This window comes from Procambarus clarkii, chromosome 28 (genome assembly GCF_040958095.1).
Source record: "Procambarus clarkii isolate CNS0578487 chromosome 28, FALCON_Pclarkii_2.0, whole genome shotgun sequence".
In the NCBI taxonomy this organism is placed as follows: Eukaryota; Metazoa; Arthropoda; class Malacostraca; order Decapoda; family Cambaridae; genus Procambarus; species Procambarus clarkii.
The window spans coordinates 7,690,158-7,708,599 of record NC_091177.1 but is presented as its reverse complement, the minus strand read 5'-3'; the positions used below and the strand labels follow the sequence as shown (position 1 = coordinate 7,708,599).

General features: G+C 40.9%; 1 long non-coding RNA gene across 1 annotated transcript; it reads left to right on the top strand.

The window, feature by feature from the left end:
* The first annotated feature begins 5,454 nt into the window (after window positions 1-5,454).
* LOC138369523 (uncharacterized) lies at window positions 5,455-17,910 on the top strand. The gene is made up of 4 exons (XR_011229867.1): window positions 5,455-5,529; window positions 5,984-6,062; window positions 6,458-6,505; window positions 15,596-17,910. It is a non-coding gene; the product is annotated as an uncharacterized lncRNA (long non-coding RNA).
* Window positions 17,911-18,442: the final 532 nt, after the last annotated feature.

Below are 18,442 nucleotides of genomic sequence, written 5' to 3'. Positions count from 1 at the left end.
TTGTGGATGCCTCCTGGTCTCCTTTCTCTTGCTCCCATCTTCATTACCATACACTCAGTGAAATAGAATTCTTGCAACCATTTGTTTGCCCACTCCTGGAGTTTGTCAAAGTCCTTCTTAACTTCCTACAGGCCTCCTTTCTTTTTTTGCATTCCTCATCAGCTGTGTCCTCTGCAAACATTGATATGTAGGGGCTCACTCTCTCGAGTAAGTCGTTCAGTTAAATTATGAACACTAGCAGTCCCAGAACTGAACTTCGTGGAACCCAACTTGTTACATTCCTCTAGCATAAAATCTCTCTGATTGTGACCCTTTGATTTCTGTCTTTCAAGTAAACCTTTACCCAGTTTAGTATTTTCCCAGTTATTCCAGCCTGCTTTTCCATCTTGCACACCAGTCTTTCATAAAGAAGCGTCAAATGCTTCTTGACAATTTAGGAAAATACAGTCTACCCAGGCGTCTTTTTTCCTATCTTATTATATTAACCCTGTCATCCTGTCATAAAAAATTATCACGTTTATCAGGCACGATTTTCCATTTCTAAATCCATGCTGCCCATTTGTCACATAGTTGGTTCTCTCCAGATATGCAATCATTCGCAACCTTTTTCTAGCACTTTTACAGTCACTTGTAAATGACACCATACTGTAATTTAATGCCTCCTAGCATGAATAGAGACAATATAAACAAAAGATTGCAATTCTTGCCATTTTTCCAAAGAAAACATTTTCAGTGGCAGACATGATTACAATTATCGAGGAAAGGAAACCTCTTAAGACTTATCCAGGCCAACGATACACCATCAGGATGCAACCCACATAAATTGCAAAGGATAAAATATATGAAAATCTTGCACTATATCAATATTTCACTTCAAGTCGATAAATGTATAAGGTATGTGTAGGCTAAAAATTACATATAGACTGCTGTAAATAAATTATAATGTGTAGGAGCAGCAGTAAAAAAATAAACTAACCACATCTTAGGAATACTCAAAGCGTACCTTTGACTTTAAGAAAAAGAAGGTAGGGATTCAACTACAGTATATAAATATCTGGTGCGCCCCAACTTGGATTATTGTATTAATGCATGGAACCTCATCTTCAGAAGGACATAGCTGCTTTGAAGAAAGTACAATACCGGGCAACAAAAATCATTCCAGAACTAAGTTAACTCTCATACCAGGAATGGTTGAGGGCCACAGGGAACTAGGCATGAAAAGACGGATCTCATCGAAACATTTAAAATAATGAACAATTTGGAGGATGCTGATCCAGACAATTTCTTCAAAACGTCAGATGTCACACTAACAAGGTGCAACGATTTTAAGCTCAAGAAGCCACATTGCATGACTGAAAACAGTTTAATTTAGTTCATTTATTATGCACCCCATACCCATTTTGTGGGCGGTAGTGGAAAGGGTTACAGAGGCACATAATGGGCTCAGGGACTGAACCCCACAATTCATTTAGCTAAGCAAGTTACAATCTTGATGAGCTAGTTACAAAATTCAATATAAGTCGTCACATCAACAATGGGTTCGAGATCGACCTCAAGTACATGTTCTAAATTAAGCAACTGACATATGTGGAGAGCTAGTGTCACAATTTATGTTTGTCCTGCACACCGCTCCCCATCCAGTGGGCAGCGGTGGATAGATTACAATCACTTAGTTACTACCTACAGTTAGCAAACTGGGGATATTTGGCTAAAATTTCTGGTAGCAGATCATTTTGAATGAAATATTTACACATCGCTGGAACATTGGTTATAGAATTGTCTCTAAATTCACGTATCTTTTCGCACTCCATCACATAGTGACGGAGGGTGTGCGAATAATTTTGTTGACACAGTTTACATTTGGTCAGGTCGGCAGATAATGAGAATTCCCAGAGATACTTGTAACCAAGTCTAAGCCGAGCAGTAGTAACATCTAGAAGTCTGCTGATTTTATTGGATGATCCATAGATGTGTGGCTCCTCTTGCATGATAGTATGATGATAGATGGAATTACTGGTGTCAATTTCACTTTGCCTCAGATCTACAAGATCTTGTTGAAGTTCTCGGTGTACTGCTGCTCTCAGATTGCTCATTGACAATCCAAGGTTAAACTCAACGGCTCCTTTAAAGGCAGAATCTTTGGCTTACTTATCAGCTCTATCATGCATTCGGAGGCCAACATGAGATGGAGACCACATGAAATGTACTCTGTTACCATCTTAATAATTTTGTTGTATTTGTGTCTTTTGTTGCATTATGTGCCTCTGTAGCCCTTTCCACTACCACCCACAAGATGGGTATGGGGTGCATAATAAATGAACTAAACTAAACTGTTTTCAGTCATGCAAAGTGGCTTCTTGAGCTTAAAATCGTTGCACCTTGTTAGTGTGACATCTGACGTTTTGAAGAAATTGTCTGGATCAGCATCCTCCAAATTGTTCATTATTTTAAATGTTTCGATGAGATCCGTCTTTTCATGCCTAGTTCCCTGTGGCCCTCAACCATTCCTGGTATGAGAGTTAACTTAGTTCTGGAATGATTTTTGTTGCCCGGTATTGTACTTTCTTCAAAGCAGCTATGTCCTTCTGAAGATGAGGTTCCATGCATTAATACAATAATCCAAGTTGGGGCGCACCAGATATTTATATACTGTAGTTGAATCCCTACCTTCTTTTTCTTAAAGTCAAAGGTACGCTTTGAGTATTCCTAAGATGTGGTTAGTTTATTTTTTTACTGCTGCTCCTACACATTATAATTTATTTACAGCAGTCTATATGTAATTTTTAGCCTACACATACCTTATACATTTATCGACTTGAAGTGAAATATTGATATAGTGCAAGATTTTCATATATTTTATCCTTTGCAATTTATGTGGGTTGCATCCTGATGGTGTATCGTTGGCCTGGATAAGTCTTAAGAGGTTTCCTTTCCTCGATAATTGTAATCATGTCTGCCACTGAAAATGTTTTCTTTGGAAAAATGGCAAGAATTGCAATCTTTTGTTTATATTGTCTCTATTCATGCTAGGAGGCATTAAATTACAGTATGGTGTCATTTACAAGTGACTGTAAAAGTGCTAGAAAAAGGTTGCGAATGATTGCATATCTGGAGAGAACCAACTATGTGACAAATGGGCAGCATGGATTTAGAATTGGAAAATCGTGCCTGATAAACGTGATAATTTTTTATGACAGGATGACAGGGTTAATGTAATAAGATAGGAAAAAAGACGCCTGGGTAGACTGTATTTTCCTAAATTGTCAAGAAGCATTAGACGCTTCTTTATGAAAGACTGGTGTGCAAGATGGAGAAGCAGGCTGGAATAACTGGGAAAATACTAAACTGGGTAAAGGAGTACTTGAAAGACAGAAATCAAAGGGCCACAATCAGAGAGATTTCATGTTAGAGGAATGTAACAAGTTGGGTTCCACGAGGTTCAGTTCTGGGACTGCTAGTGTTCATAACTTAACTGAACGACTTACTCGAGAGAGTGAGCCCCTACATATCAATGTTTGCAAAGGACACAGCTGATGAGGAAGGCAAAAAAAAAAGGAGGCCTGTAGGAAGTTAAGAAGGACTTTGACAAACTCCAGGAGTGGGCAAACAAATGGTTGCAAGAATTCTATTTCACTGAGTGTATGGTAATGAAGATGGGAGCAAGAGAAAGGAGACCAGGAGGCATCCACAACATAAGGGAAAGGCAACTACAGGAATCGGAAAGAGAGAAAGATTTGGGAGTCGATATAATTCCTAAACTATCACCGGAAGCACACATAAACAGGGTAACATCAATAATGCTGACAAATTTTATGTTTGTCAGCATTATGGGATGCAGACAAACATAAGAATAAAGTCTAAAACCCTAAATCAAGACTCTTTCAAGGCAGTCTACACAACATTTATTAGACCAGTACTGGAACATGCAGCACCAGCATGGAATCCGCACTTTAAGAAGCATGAAACTAAAATTGAAAAAGTACAGAAGTTTGCAGTAAGATTGGTACAAGAGCTAAAAGGATTAAGCTATGAGGATAAGCTAATGTAATTTAATCTTACCACCCTAGAGGACAAAAGAAACAAGGGTATCATCCCAATATACAAGATACTGAGAGGAATAGACGAAGTAGACAAGGACAGCCAATTCAAACAAAGAGAAAAAGCAGGACAAGAGGACACTGGTGGAAGATGGAAATGCAAATGAGCCGAAGGAATGTAAGGAAATACTCGTACTCAGTACAAACGATCACCAACTGGAACGTACTGAAAGGATGAAGTTGTGGAAGCCATCTCCATCCTCAATCTTGAATTCGAATTCGACAAAGAATTCGAACGACAGAATAGTTAAATTGTAATGCAACGGGTACAACAAGGCTAGTAGCCGCTGCATCCTGTCCTTCTAATAGCACGTCTCATTTTGAAGTATACTGTTCTCAAGACCAAAAATTGTACTAGAAAATGGTAGCGGCTCGCGAAATGTACATACTTTCCGTTTTCTGTTTTGGGTCCTCATGTAGGTTAGAATAAGTGCAATTTAGCTCGACAGTTTCTTGAGGTTGGAAACCCTTGAGAGGACGGTTGAGTAGGAGCTTGACCTATATCCTAATCCATAGAGAATAGGTAGCTACACTGCTGTGCACCTAATTCGTAATCCTTTTAATAATAGAACAAAAGTGAAAGTTAAATTTTTTACGGTATTGCAAAAAAAGATGTTCCTAAATACCAATTCACACAATTATTATATATTGATTTTTACATAATTAGTCCAAGATTAATTTGATTTGGGGAATATTTGCAATTACGGACTTCATGTGAATAAAGCACATCTCAGATCATAGCATCAAACAGTTAGGTTGGAATTCTGGTTTAACTTCAAAACCCATAAATCTTCGCCTTTTACTAAAAATTACAAGTTACAGCCCGGCTCCTGTGCCAGGTAAGTCGACTACGGGCTCACCATGGCCCGTGCTACTTGGAACTTTTTGTTCCCAGTAGCTGAATCTTAAACAAGAAGTCAGGTTGATAAAAGTATAAAATACCGACTCCGGCTTCACTGCTTCTGTAACTTTTAAGTTTGAATTAATCATGTTGAAAACTGAAGCATAAACAATAATTAAAATATACTCCTCGGCAGACCTTTAATAAAGTTGCCTGCTAATTACCAACGCTTTATAATATGAATGATGTACAAAGATCGGCTCGTTTAGAACTTGTTCGAACGGGTCTCGAAGTCAACACTGATTTTCTGGTGGTTTATTGTGTACTCTATACTCGTCCTTTGAACGGCAATGCAAAACGGATTACAAAGGTGTCAAAAAATATTAATAAGACTTCAACGGATATTTGTACATCATTAATAACAACAAATATCCGCCTGACAATTCATAGTACCGGAACGCGTGAAGCCACTCTGAACTTGGAACCGAGGTTATGACCGAGATTAACAGCTGACACAACGCCATTTGTTAACTGTACTCCACACAGCTTACAGGTGAGGAAAAAATTGGTCAACGGGATATACGCGGAGAGGTATGTACCCAGCTTGTGTGTGTATATGGAGAGAATACTTTGAACGGTGCTCGGAACTGAAGTGTTCTTGCTTGTTGATAAATAGGCTATTGTAGTAGCTCATAACCCTCCAGTGTTTGATAGGCATTAATTATGCTAAACACAACCAATTAACATTGCTGCGGTTACTGGGACTTGCTTGCCTAGCTAAATGGATTTTGAAGTTCGATTCCATATCCCATTGTGCTATGACGAAACATTATAGGACAAACGTTCGTAACTTTGAATGTCAATTAAATTAAAATCTGCGCTCAAGTAGCTAGTTTGTTTATGCACCCTGTAACCATCCTGTGGATAGTGGAAAAGGTTCGTCACATAATGGGCTCGGGAACTAGGCCCGAAAATGTTTTGTTTTTTATTAAAAGTATAGCGAGGGTGGATTTCATGCTAACAGAAACCTACTTTTGGATTGCAGTGCATACGCCTGTAGCCCCATGTAGAGTGAACCAGACCGGGCCAAAACAACACGGGGCAGGTCCATCACAATCTGAACAGTAAGTTCCGTGGTGTGTAAGAAGTTTTATTATTTTCTGCCATAGACGTGGCCACACATTTACAATGCTAACCAGCATATATAAATTTTCTTGTCCTCCATGGACAGGGTGAGAGATTTGTCAAACATACAGTTCAGGGATTTATTGAACAATCAACCACAGGAGGAGATTGTAGTGCTTTAAAATGATAGGCAAAGATCATAGTCGTCTTAGTCAGGACCATTACTCTTAAAGTAAGTCTTGACTAAGAAGTCAATAGCTCTAGACCTGTCGTCTCGTTTTACATTACATTGTTACTAAGCGAAACTGTTATAAGGGCGTGATATTATGCAACTGGATTCCGGGGAAGTGTTGAGAACCCTGTTCTAAAGCCTAACGTTTTATTTTCCCGGCAGGTGTTGCCCTTGTTGCGGCGCTGAGTAGGCCACACGCCCAGTCTTGAGGTAAGTTTAATAATCTTTACCTCCAATGAAGGGAAGGTGTGTAACATGGCAGCTTGTACATGTGCGACATAAACGATTGTGAAAGTAGAACAATTACATTAGTTATACATAAGTAAAAGTTCAGAACTTGTAATAAGCACTGAATAAACATTACATATAAAAAGTTAAATGTGAAGAAAATGCTCCTATAACATCTGAATTTCCGTGAAGCAAGATGAATGCCATTGGTTTGCAAGCTTCGTGTAATTGTGGTTAAAGCTTTCTACAAGTTCTAGAATATTAAAATATTGATCAATTGAAGTTCGGTAAATTTCTTCATTCATATAGTGGAGCAAAAATTTGTTCCAGTAGTGTTAAGGATCAGTTGAATATTTAAAATATAAGAAACTGGATATGCTATTTATATCCAATCTCTTACCAAAGTGATACATGAGGCTTTACAACGAATTTGCGTCTGAATTGTTTATACGATACCTGCAGAACTTTTTCTCAGTTTACCAATATTTTTAAATTAAAACTTAATCAGATTGAATACTTTAATATTTTGTTTGCAAAATTTGAGCGGTTTCATGGAAAAAGAACGATAAGTTTATTGAAAGAAAATATAAATTGCAAAGTAAATTAAGAGGTTTGTTGAAACATGAAGATAAAAGTAGAGATGAATGTCAAATAACATGACCTATGTAAATAGGCAAGTGAGAAAATGGACATTAAATAGTGGCATAGGAATAAATTTGCTCTTGAGAAGGAATTTAGTTGGAATGTGAATAAACATGCATTCGGGATGGAAGGCGCGGGGTTGAGGGGGGGGGGGGGGGAATTAGCGAAGAGAAGTGTAATGGTGCAAGAAATTTAAATTTGGAGAGTTTATTGGGCAGTCACTCGTATTGAACGTTGACAACTGCCATAATAGCATCTACAAGACCCAGTAGAAACAAAACCCGACTGCTAGGATGCACTGGCTGTCACAATGAATTATTATTTGTCTTAGATGGGTGCAATGACAGGTAAGGGTCCAGCCGAGGTCCTTTGCTAGTTTTGCAAATTCTACACCTTCGCTGATAGGCTGTTTCAGTACCGAATCTCCACTGGTACCTGTATCAGATTCCCCACTCCGAATACCCTTTTTTCTTCCATAATGACAGAGGTTGTCGGTTGAGACTAAATTGTATCATCGTACAGATTCACTAACTTGCTCCTGTATCCTCCTTTTCTCGGCTACCTTGCCATGGTGGTGGTGATTGATGCCCTGGATTTGTAAAAGAATTTCGACTTGTGCTATGAGGTACTCATTGTCCAGATGTGCTAGTTAGTTTCCAGATTCAAATATGGGGAATCCAGAGGAACTTTGTCCTTCCCTGGCTCGAGTGTACTCGCCATGTTATTTCAGCTACTGTTAGTGTTTCCTGCTCGACTTTTTTCAGAGGCTTTGCAGTGCATTTAAGTCGATGCTCCCCCAATATTCCGTTCTAAGTACCTTGGTCATAGTAATAGTAGTGAGCTCTGCTTGTTGAAACGGCGTGGCTGTCTGCTTTATCATTTGGGAAGTAATTTCTTGTTAGAGTACCCCACTCACACTAATACCTCTAATGTACCTCTTGTATAAAATTCAGACTGGCCATTAGGATGGTTAGTGTCCTTTAGTGTAGATTTGATCTATTTTCTGCGCCTCTTTTTAATCTCATTTAATGAAGTAAAATACTATTTTGTTATTTCATAATAGAATCTTAATGGTTCTTCCTCCTAAGAAGTTCGCATCCATACAAGCCTAAAATTAAGTGCTTGCGCAAGTGGTTGGCTTTATTGTATATTTTTTTATTAACACATTTAGGTACATCTGCATTTGTGCAGCTACCCTAGACTATATGCAAGAGTACAGCGTGTCAAAAAACTAGCTACATGTCGCTAAAACTCCCCATCACACAGGATAGTCGTACAAAGGCATGTGATCAGTAGTGTGCACTGGCAGACTCTGGGTGCATTATAAGGATATCATGAACACAAGAGTGAATAAGGTAGCATTGATACTGAAAGTCCCCATCTCGCAGGATGGTTAGTCATACAGGGCCTTGATCAGTATGACAAATTCAGTTCAACTGACAAATTTTGGGTGCAATATGAGGATATCCTCAAGAACGCGAGTGAATAAAGTAATTGCAGACCTCCAGTTAACTCGTGTCAATGGGTTTAAATGGTCTGATATAACTGGGTTTCTTAGAGAAACCTACCAACTGATCTTGCCACTTCGCGCAGTATGTCCTTTAGTGTGGAACGGTTCGCTTGTCACAGTAGTGGGGATTGGCAATCTTAGTTCTTTGATCATTTTTTTTATTTAAAACTAAAAACTATTGTCATAGATTCGATGTTTTGCGTTTTTGCCACTATCAAATTAAAAAAAAAATACTCGGTCTATCTCGTCTGTACGCGATAGATGTTTTAACGAAGTCTGAGGGTGTTCGTATAACACTGGTGAGGTGGTCTAACGGCTCGTACATGCACAGTACACATAATGTTAAGCTGGACAGCTTAAGCTCCATGACCACTCCAGGACATCACTGTCTAGGCCCTGACACTACTTTTAAATATTCCCAAGAGTTGATTAAGTTTTTTTCTCTCCATTTCCTAGCTGACAATAACCCAAAAGCACAGATAGTCTACTAATTAAAAAGCTTTGTCATTAATTTGTAGATCGTCGTTTTCCTTAGTGATAGGAGTACGCTTGTCTTATTTGTGGAGAGTGAAGCATTACATTTTCTTCAGTGAAGTTGCATGGACTGGTTCATCTCGTATCATTACATCTGCATGTCCCACTTGTGCTTTCCGGAAACTCGATATTAGCATTGACATTTAAGATTTTAACTAGCGTGGTGCTTAAGATTTCTCCTCGAGGTACCCCCTATCCAAATTTTGTACTGGCTCAAACGTACTTTTTTTTTTTTTTTGAGATATATACAAGAGTTGTTACATTCTTGTAGAGCCACTAGTACGCGTAGCGTTTCGGGCAGGTCCCTGGAATACGATCCCCGCCGCGAAGAATAGTTGTTACAACCAAGTACCCATTTTACTGTTGAGTTAAACAGAGGCTACAGTTAAGGATTTGCGCCCAGTAAATCCTCCCCGGCCAGGATACGAACCCATGACAAAGCGCTCGCGGAACGCCAGGCGAGTGTCTTAACACTACACCACGGAGACTTGTACTGCCTCATAACATAAAAGTATGCACTAGGAAAGATGTTATCAATTATGGAAATATTTATATATTTAGAATAGATGAATTTTATATTTATATAAATGAATTTTATATTTATATAAATGAATTTTATATTTATATAAATGAATTTTATATTTATATAAATGAATTTTATTTTTATATATATGAATTTTATATTTATATAGATGAATTATACTTTAATGAATTTGGAAACAAATTAATACGAGCATTTACATTTTCAACTCAACAGAAAATAGAGATTGCAAAATTTCACTCGCCCAGGTTAAAAAAAAAAAAAAAAAAAAAAAATACTCAATCGAGCGAAACCGTACTTAACCTGCTCTGGCTTTCCTCTGGTGTCTGCCTCTCGGGTTAATTGCTAACTGTCCCTTGTGGGCTCCCGTATACATGTTTTATGAATTGATAACAAAGCTAACATTTAAATCTCCTAACTCCCCCAAGTGGAAAATTTAGTGTTTCAGGGGGGGAAACTGAGACCTAGTAAATGGATACGTAATTTTATACATTATATATATATATATATATATATATATATTAGTATATTTTGGTAGCAGTCTTTCCTGTAGACATATATTATTAAATATGACCGAAAAAGTAAGATTAATAATTCTAACACGAATTTTCTCAATCTTTCGTTCATTTTTTTTCACTGTTGGAGGTAATTCAAAAATAAATTCTCCAAAATTCATTTTTATTTCTAGTCTGATGCGACACTTGAGCGCGTTTCGTAAAACTTATTACATTTTCAAAGACTTTACACATACACAACTGAATAGAACTTACATATCTCCGATTTGTTTATATCTACATTTGAGTGAGGTGGATGGGGTGAGGTGGTATTTAATAGGGTATTAATTTCATCAACACAAGACAGAACACAAAACAATGGGTATTGAAATGGAAGTGATTGTAGAAAGCCTATTGGTCCATATTTCTTGATGCTTCTATACTGGAGCGGAGTCTTGAGGTGGGTATCTTGAGATGAGGTTATCTTGAGATGATTTCGGGGCTTTTTAGTGTCTCCGCGGCCCGGTCCTCGACCAGGCCTCCACCCCCAGGAAGCAGCCCGTGACAGCTGCTTGGGTAGAATATAGTTGTGCATTAATTGGCTGTTGATTGCTGGTGTTGACTTCTTAATGTGCAGTGCCTCGCAAACGTCAAGCCGTCTGCTATCGCTGTATCTATCGATGATTTCTGTGTTGTTTACTAGGATTTCTCTGGCGATGGTTTGGTTGTGGGAAGAGATTATATATTCCTTAATGGAGCCCTGTTGCTTATGCATCGTTAAACGCCTAGAAAGAGATGTCGTTGTCTTGCCTATATACTGGGTTTTTTGGAGCTTACAGTCCCCAAGTGGGCATTTGAAGGCATAGACGACGTTGGTCTCTTTTAAAGCGTTCTGCTTTGTGTCTGGAGAGTTTCTCATGAGTAGGCTGGCCGTTTTTCTGGTTTTATAGTAAATCGTCAGTTGTATCCTCTGATTTTTGTCTGTAGGGATAACGTTTCTATTAACAATATCTTTCAGGACCCTTTCCTCCGTTTTATGAGCTGTGGAAAAGAAGTTCCTGTAAAATAGTCTAATAGGGGGTATAGGTGTTGTGTTAGTTGATTCCAACAACAAATGCCAACAGCGACTGCCCAGACAGGTACAAGAGGAGTGTTGTTAACACATATGTCGACCGTGCTCTCAGCCACAGCTCAGAATGGAAGCAAGTCGACGAAGAAGTCTGTAGGGTAAGGCAGGTCCTAGTCAACAACGGCTTCTCCAATGGTTTCGTCGAAGACATCATAAGAAGGAAAGTGAAACGCCATGCAACCTCTGAAGAGACAACTAACTAATTCTTCTGAGCTCTTGATTTGCGCTGATGTTCCCTTTGTCCCCTTACTTTTTCCTTCGCGTCTCCATTGTTCTGCTGCTTGTATCTTTGTGGGGAAATGGTACACAGTTTGTTCCATTTATCTCACCCCCCGAGTGTCCCGCTTTCTCTTCCTGATTTGAAACACCACCTAGACTCCTTGCTGGAGCTTGTGCTCCTGCTGGGTGATTTCAATTGTCGTCATTCTCTTTGGGGTGATGTTCTGACGAATACCTGGGGTCGCCTTCTTGAGCCATTTATCCTCTCTTCTTCCCTGTCTCTTCTGAATTCTGGTGAGCCCACTCATTTGGACTCTCGGACTCGCACCCTTTCCTGTCTAGATCTTTCTCTCTGCTCTTCTTCTCTTTACTTAGATTTCACGTGGCAGGTTCTTGATGACCTCCATGGCAGTGACCATTTCCCCATCCTTGTTTCCTTTTTCTCTTTTCGCCCTTCCCTCTCCTTCCCTAGGTGGCAGTTTGCTAAAGCGGACTGGAACCTATTTACCCTCAGTGCTGCTCTCTCTGACCTCTCCCTTCTGCCTCTCCCTCGTGCTCTCCTCCTTTTTCATGAGTCTTCGACGCTGCCCTCCGCTCTATTCTTCGCTCTTCCTCTCGGGGTCCACGGAAGTGCGTTCCCTGGTGGAATGCGGACTGTGCTCGGGCTGTCCGCTGTAAGCGTGCAGCCTGGAAGAGGCACCGCCGTCGGCGGACGGCCGATTCTTTTCTTTTCTTTCGGAAAGTGAGTGCGGTGGCCCGTAGGGCCATCCACATGGCTAAGCGTGAATGTTAGGCATCTTATGTCTCCACAATTACGTCCGAAACTCCTCTGCCACAGATCTGGAAGCATATCCGCAAGATAGTGGGCAAGTTCGTTCCCGATGTCTCACCGGTCCTTCACCTCCATGGTACTCTTGTGGCGGGCCCGTTGCAGGTCGCTTCCGAACTGGGTTCCTACTTTTCTTCTGTTAGCTCCGGTCTTCATCTTCCCCAATCTTTCCTTCTTCGTAAACCTGTCCTCGAGTCTCGTCCTTTAGATTTCTGCACTCGTCTCCGGCTTCCCTATAATGATCCCTTCTCTCTGAACTTCGTTCTGCCCTGGCCCTCTGCAGTTCTACGGCGGCGGGCTCCGATGGTATTCATTATGAGATGCTTCGCCATCTCCCTCCGTCTCAGTATTTACTGAGTCTGTATAGTCGGATCTGGGAGTCGTCAGTCCCTGAGGACTGGCTCGATGCCGTTGTCCTCCCCGTTCGCAAACCGGGGTCTCTGGGTACTTCCACTAAGGACTTTTGCTCTATTGCCCTCACAAGTTGTCTGCAAACTCTTTGAACGTATGGTTAACGTTCGTCTGATGTGGTTCCTGGAACACCTTCACCTCCTCTCCCCTTCTCAATTTGGTTTCCGCAAGTGCCGCAGCACGACAGATGTCCTGGTGAACTTGGAGGTCTATATTCGTACTGCTTTTGCTGTGAAGACCTCCGTTGTTGCCGTCCTTTTTGACCTGGAAAAGGCTTACGACACCACTTGGCGATATCATATTCTATCCCAACTTCATTCTTTTGGCCTTCGTGGTCATCTCCCTCTTTCTCTGCAGCTTCCTCTCTCGTCGTTCTTTTCGGGTGCGCCTTGGTACCACGCTCTCTGCCTCTTTTCAGCAATACGCAGGTGTGCCCCAGGGTAGTGTTCTGAGCACTACTTTTTCTGGTTGCCCTCAATGGTCTTCTTTCCTCTCTTCCTTCAGGTGTCTTCTCCGCTCTCTGTCGATGATCTTACCCTTTGCTGTCAGGGTAATGATTCGCCTCTCCTTCAGCGCCGGCTTCAACTTGCAATTGATGCCGTGTCGTCTTGGGACACCGATCATGGCTTCAAGTTCTCTACTTCTAAGACTTGTGCCATGACTTTTACTCGGAAACGGGTCGTTCTTCGTCCCTCTTTGTCACTTTATGGTCATCCCCTTGAGTACAAAGATTCTGCAAAGCTTTTGGGGTTATTCCTTGATAATCGTTTGTCTTGGTCTCCCTATATCTCTTCCCTCCGTGTTGAGTGCTCTAAGGCCCTTACCCTCCTTCGGGTATGGTCCCGTATTTCTTTGGGGGCGGATAGGCGCGCACTCTTTGTCTGCGGTCTGTGTTGGCTACGCTGTTGTTTTTCCTGATCGCACTTGTGTGTCGCTTACCTCCGGAGACTAGCATCTTTTCAGCGGCGCTTTATGCTATTCTCTATGCTCTTCGTCTCCTGGTTTCTCGTTGTTAGTCTTCCTTTGTAGTTGTTGTTGACTCTCGTAGTGCCCTCATGGCTCTCGGGTCCTTTAATCCGGTTCATCCAGTAGTTGTCGAGATCCAGGATTGGCTGTGTCTTGTTCACAGTAAATTTAAGTCGGTTGAGTTTTGTTGGGTTCCCAGCCATATTGGTGTGCCTTTAAATGAGCGTGCGGATGCTGCCGCCAAGGAAGCTGTCCGCTCTTGTCCCATCTCTCGTAAAGGTATTCCATATTCCGACTTTCACCCGGTTATCCATTCCTCCGTCCTTACCCGTTACCTTGAGGTGCTTCAGGGGCTTAGCGTCCCCGCGGCCCGGTCGTCGACCAGGCCTCCTGGTTGCTGGACTGATCAACCAGGCTGTTGGACGCGGCTGCTCGCAGCCTGACGTATGAGTCACAGCCTGGTTGACCAGGTATCCTTTGGAGGTGCTTATCCAGTTCTCTTGAACACTGCGAGGGGATTGCCAGTTATGCCCCTTATGTGTAGCGGAAGGGTGTTGAACAGTCTCGGGCCTCTGATGTTGATAGTTCTCAGAGTACCTGTTCTCTCTCGGAGTACCCGTTGGCAGGCTTCTTGGTCGTCTGTTACTGGTAACAAACTACGTACTCTTAAGTGTTTCCACGAGGCCGTCCTACCACCGTAACCGGCGATGGGAAACATTTCTGGCGAGGTTGCGTATTGACCATACTCCCTTAACCCATGGTCATTTGGAGCGCCACCCTGGTCCTTATTGTCCTAATTGGTTCCACGTCCCTCTTACGGTCGTGCATGTCCTTCTTGAATGTCCTGACTTCCAGGACGAGCGTATGTCTTGCTTTCCGACCGCCCCTCGCGGTCACCTGTCCCTCAATAGAATTCTTGGTGACTCGGATACTTTTGATATCGTTTGCCTTATGCGTTTTTGTTCTCGTATTGGCATCCTTGGTGATATTTTTAGCGCCCTCTGATTATTCCGCACATTTGATGGTGCTACATAGCCTTCCCGGTTTGGTGCTTTCTTTTTATACTTGTTTGCAAGGGAAGCCTCGGTTCACAATCGTTAATATTCTGCAGCAGGTCGAGGTAGACCAAAGGGCTGTTCTCGTTCAGTTCTGTTCATCCCATAGACTACAGCTCTCCAGCCACAGTGAAGTTTATTAGTTTGGTTGATTTATTATGCCTCCTGCTGTGGAGGGCGCCTCGCCCTGGGTACTGCATGACTGATTCCTCTGCAAGGGTCAGGATTGGGACTTGACTAATTTATTATGCACCTCATACTCCTTCTGTAGGTGGTAATAGAAAGTTAGAGGCCTTTTCGGCTTGGGAACTGAATCCCAAAATTTAGCTAAGTAAAATAGTTTTGGTACACTAGTTAACATTATTTTTTAGAAACGGTAAAGCACATCCCTATTTTAATTTTATAACATTCTAAAAACAATTGTGGTCGTACACCAGTTACCAATTGAAATGAATTATTGGCAGCACTTAATTCTTTGGCCATTGTTAATCTCTACCATAGTTTTTTCATTGTCTTGCAAGACAGTTAAAAGGTTTTCATTCATAACATGCACCTATCCTTTGACTCGCAGTCTTGTGCAATTATTGCCGATTACTTTTTACTCTTAGGATTTATTATCCTCGACAAGCTGGACTTGATTACATCAATCTCCAAACTTGTCATGAGTATAGAGGTTTGTTGAGGAAGTAGCACAGCTGTCACGAGATAACGCAACAGTTAGTAAACTGGTTGTTTGTTCCAGGTTGTTGATGCAGGTGACACGCACACAACTTCAAACGACAAAGAAAACCCATGAGCAGCTATAGAAAGGGCGCACGTGCTGAAGCAAGACAGTACTAGCGATTGTTGATCGAAATGAGGAATGTGATGCGTGGACTCGAGTGAACTTTGGCAATAACATTCCCTACGAGTTAGGAAAGCGACGGCGTATATTACTCCCATCTGTAAATTCTGAGAAAGTTGCCCTGGGAACTTTTCAAGGAGCCACTGCGTAAATTAACCTAATAAAGAAGATTCGTGGTCAGTTCATCTACAAGAAACAAAGATATTATTAATCAACTGGTCGTGTTCCTCAATGTTTTATTGTTCATGTTCCTTCAGAACTTCAGCATACTCTTCTGTAAGAGCACCATATCATATTTAACGTTTTAAATTAGTTTATTAACCTTTTAACGTAAGCTGTACTTTCATTAACATGAAGTTGCATGCAGTATTTTAGATTATATAATGTCACTACAAATGTATGAATTTTGAGATTAGAGCCGTGCTTAACTTTTACTCTGGCAAACGGTTTTTTGCTTTGACACTATACCTTATACCGAAACTCGTTTCTTACATTATGGAACTCTTGTACTGGCAAACGACCTTGACATTTTGCTGTTAGTAAAAAATTAGAGGTATTCAGCTGCCTTATATTTAGTTTAGTGAAATTTATTAATAGATAACTCGTGTGCATAAGGAAGAAAATAACTCAATATGGAGAACATAGAGGTAAAGGAGTATACTCAGGACATGGTGCACAACTTATTAAAAGTTTCTAGAAAGTTGGGCTCGGGCACCTGTGGCACAGTGTATCTCGTGAAAGATGAGGGTAAATTGCGGTGTGTCAAGGTAGGCAACGCTGACACTTCGCCAGCAGAGTTAGCGGAAGAAGGGAAGGTGCTCTTGCACCTGGCGGGAGCTGGGGGCGCTCCTATCTTGTACGGCAAGTGCCTCGATCCCCAGGCACTGATTATATCGTACTGCGGCTCTTGTACGTTCCAGAACTTACGCAGTTTGGTAAAGACTGACCACGGGTGTATTAGGATGATCTTGCAGCTCGCTCAAGCCCTTGCAGAGGTGCACAGCAAGATGATCATCCATAATGACCTTAAAGACAAAAACGTAGTAATTCGTCAGGGAAAATTAGGTAAATGGCCAGAAGTTTCCATAATTGACTACGGCATCGCCAAGCGCCTTGGCCAAGTTACCGCTGGGATTGAAGGGGAAACAAACTCGAATTTTCCTTGGATAGCGCCCGAGATGTTTAAATACGGTGCAGTGTGTACGAGAGCTGTAGACGTTTACTCTCTTGGCAATCTAATACATAGTACTGTACACAGGTCGATGAAAGGTAAGTATCCAGAGCTGGAGAGGCTGGCAGAGAAAGCAAGCAGCCGATGCCCCACCGATAGACCTTCTCTAACGCACATTATCAATGTTCTCCTAAATCTGAAGAGAAGAACAAACCCCAAGAGGAATAGACTGCCACCCCCAGGTGCGGAGTACCGGCCAAGCAACCCAGAAATTTAACGCACAAGTTAAGAAATTAACACTTAAAACTCGCTCGTTACGTTTAAAATAGATGTAAATATTTTTCAAGGATAAGTAATAAGTATTGATGCAATAAATGCATCATTAAATGACTACTGAATATTTATTTATTCAATATACTTGTTTAGGCTTGCGTGCGTTAATTCCTCATGGAGTGGTTTAGGGCATCTCGGTTCGTTCAGGTGTTAGTTTGAAGTAACGTTGTATACCTCTACCTGAAGTTGAATTATTTGGAACTTTTTAACTTAGCATATTAAGGGAGTTTTTAATCAATTTGTCTGGACAAAAAAGTGTGCTCATGTCAATAAAGTGAAGGAGGCTAACGTTAACAAAATACGCAACTTTGTAAGTTTAAATGTTTTTAATTGCTTTTAGTGTCAACGTTCACAAGATGTCACCAACATTTTAATAAATTAACCAGAGAAGATGGATGACGTGTCCAATAAAATCGCTCGCAGACGTTAGGCGACATTGTAAACGAACTACAGCTTAGGCTTAAAGAAAGACTAAAACCACTGAAAACACTTCCTAGAGCACATTGGTATTAATGTTAAATATGCCAGAATGTTCTACACTGATATGCATTAGGGCCAGATTTTCTACCATGCCTTGCACCTTATAACTTCCCAGCACAAGGCTGTGAAAGCATTAGAGAAAATTCAAAATAACGCTACGAAGATAATTCTTGAAGCTCCCAGATGCATAAGATTGATATGGGTGTTTCACTAGCAGTGACAAAGAGAATACTTAAACAAATATCTAGTGAAGATCTCACCGACCTTACAAATTCACAAAGACCTGAAAGTTGCAGTATTAAATATTATGATAGATATCGTGAGGAGACATTCACATATGGGACTAATAGAGCAAGAACTCGGCAATGTGATGTCATAGTGGCCAGAATACGCCTGGGATATAGACGTATCTGGCAGCTTTCTCAAAACCCAAATGTCGAGTACACAATGTGTCAACTTTGTGAAAGAGAAAACATGCACTCACTAGAACAGTATATTGTAGAATGTCCCATACTGGCTGACTTTCGCCCTCCTGGGCTGAGTTATGCTGAACTCTGTAACTATTATATGAGTACTGGAACACTTGATATATTGGACTTGTACCCTAGATTAACCATGTAATGTAACTATATAACCTGAGCTTGTAAAAGCATCTTAATCATCTTCAGTGGTTAAGTTCTTAATTGCTCACTAGTTTCTCTTGTCAGCTATCTCACCCTGTCAGACTAAGAGACAAATATATGTGTATGTATGTGTATATA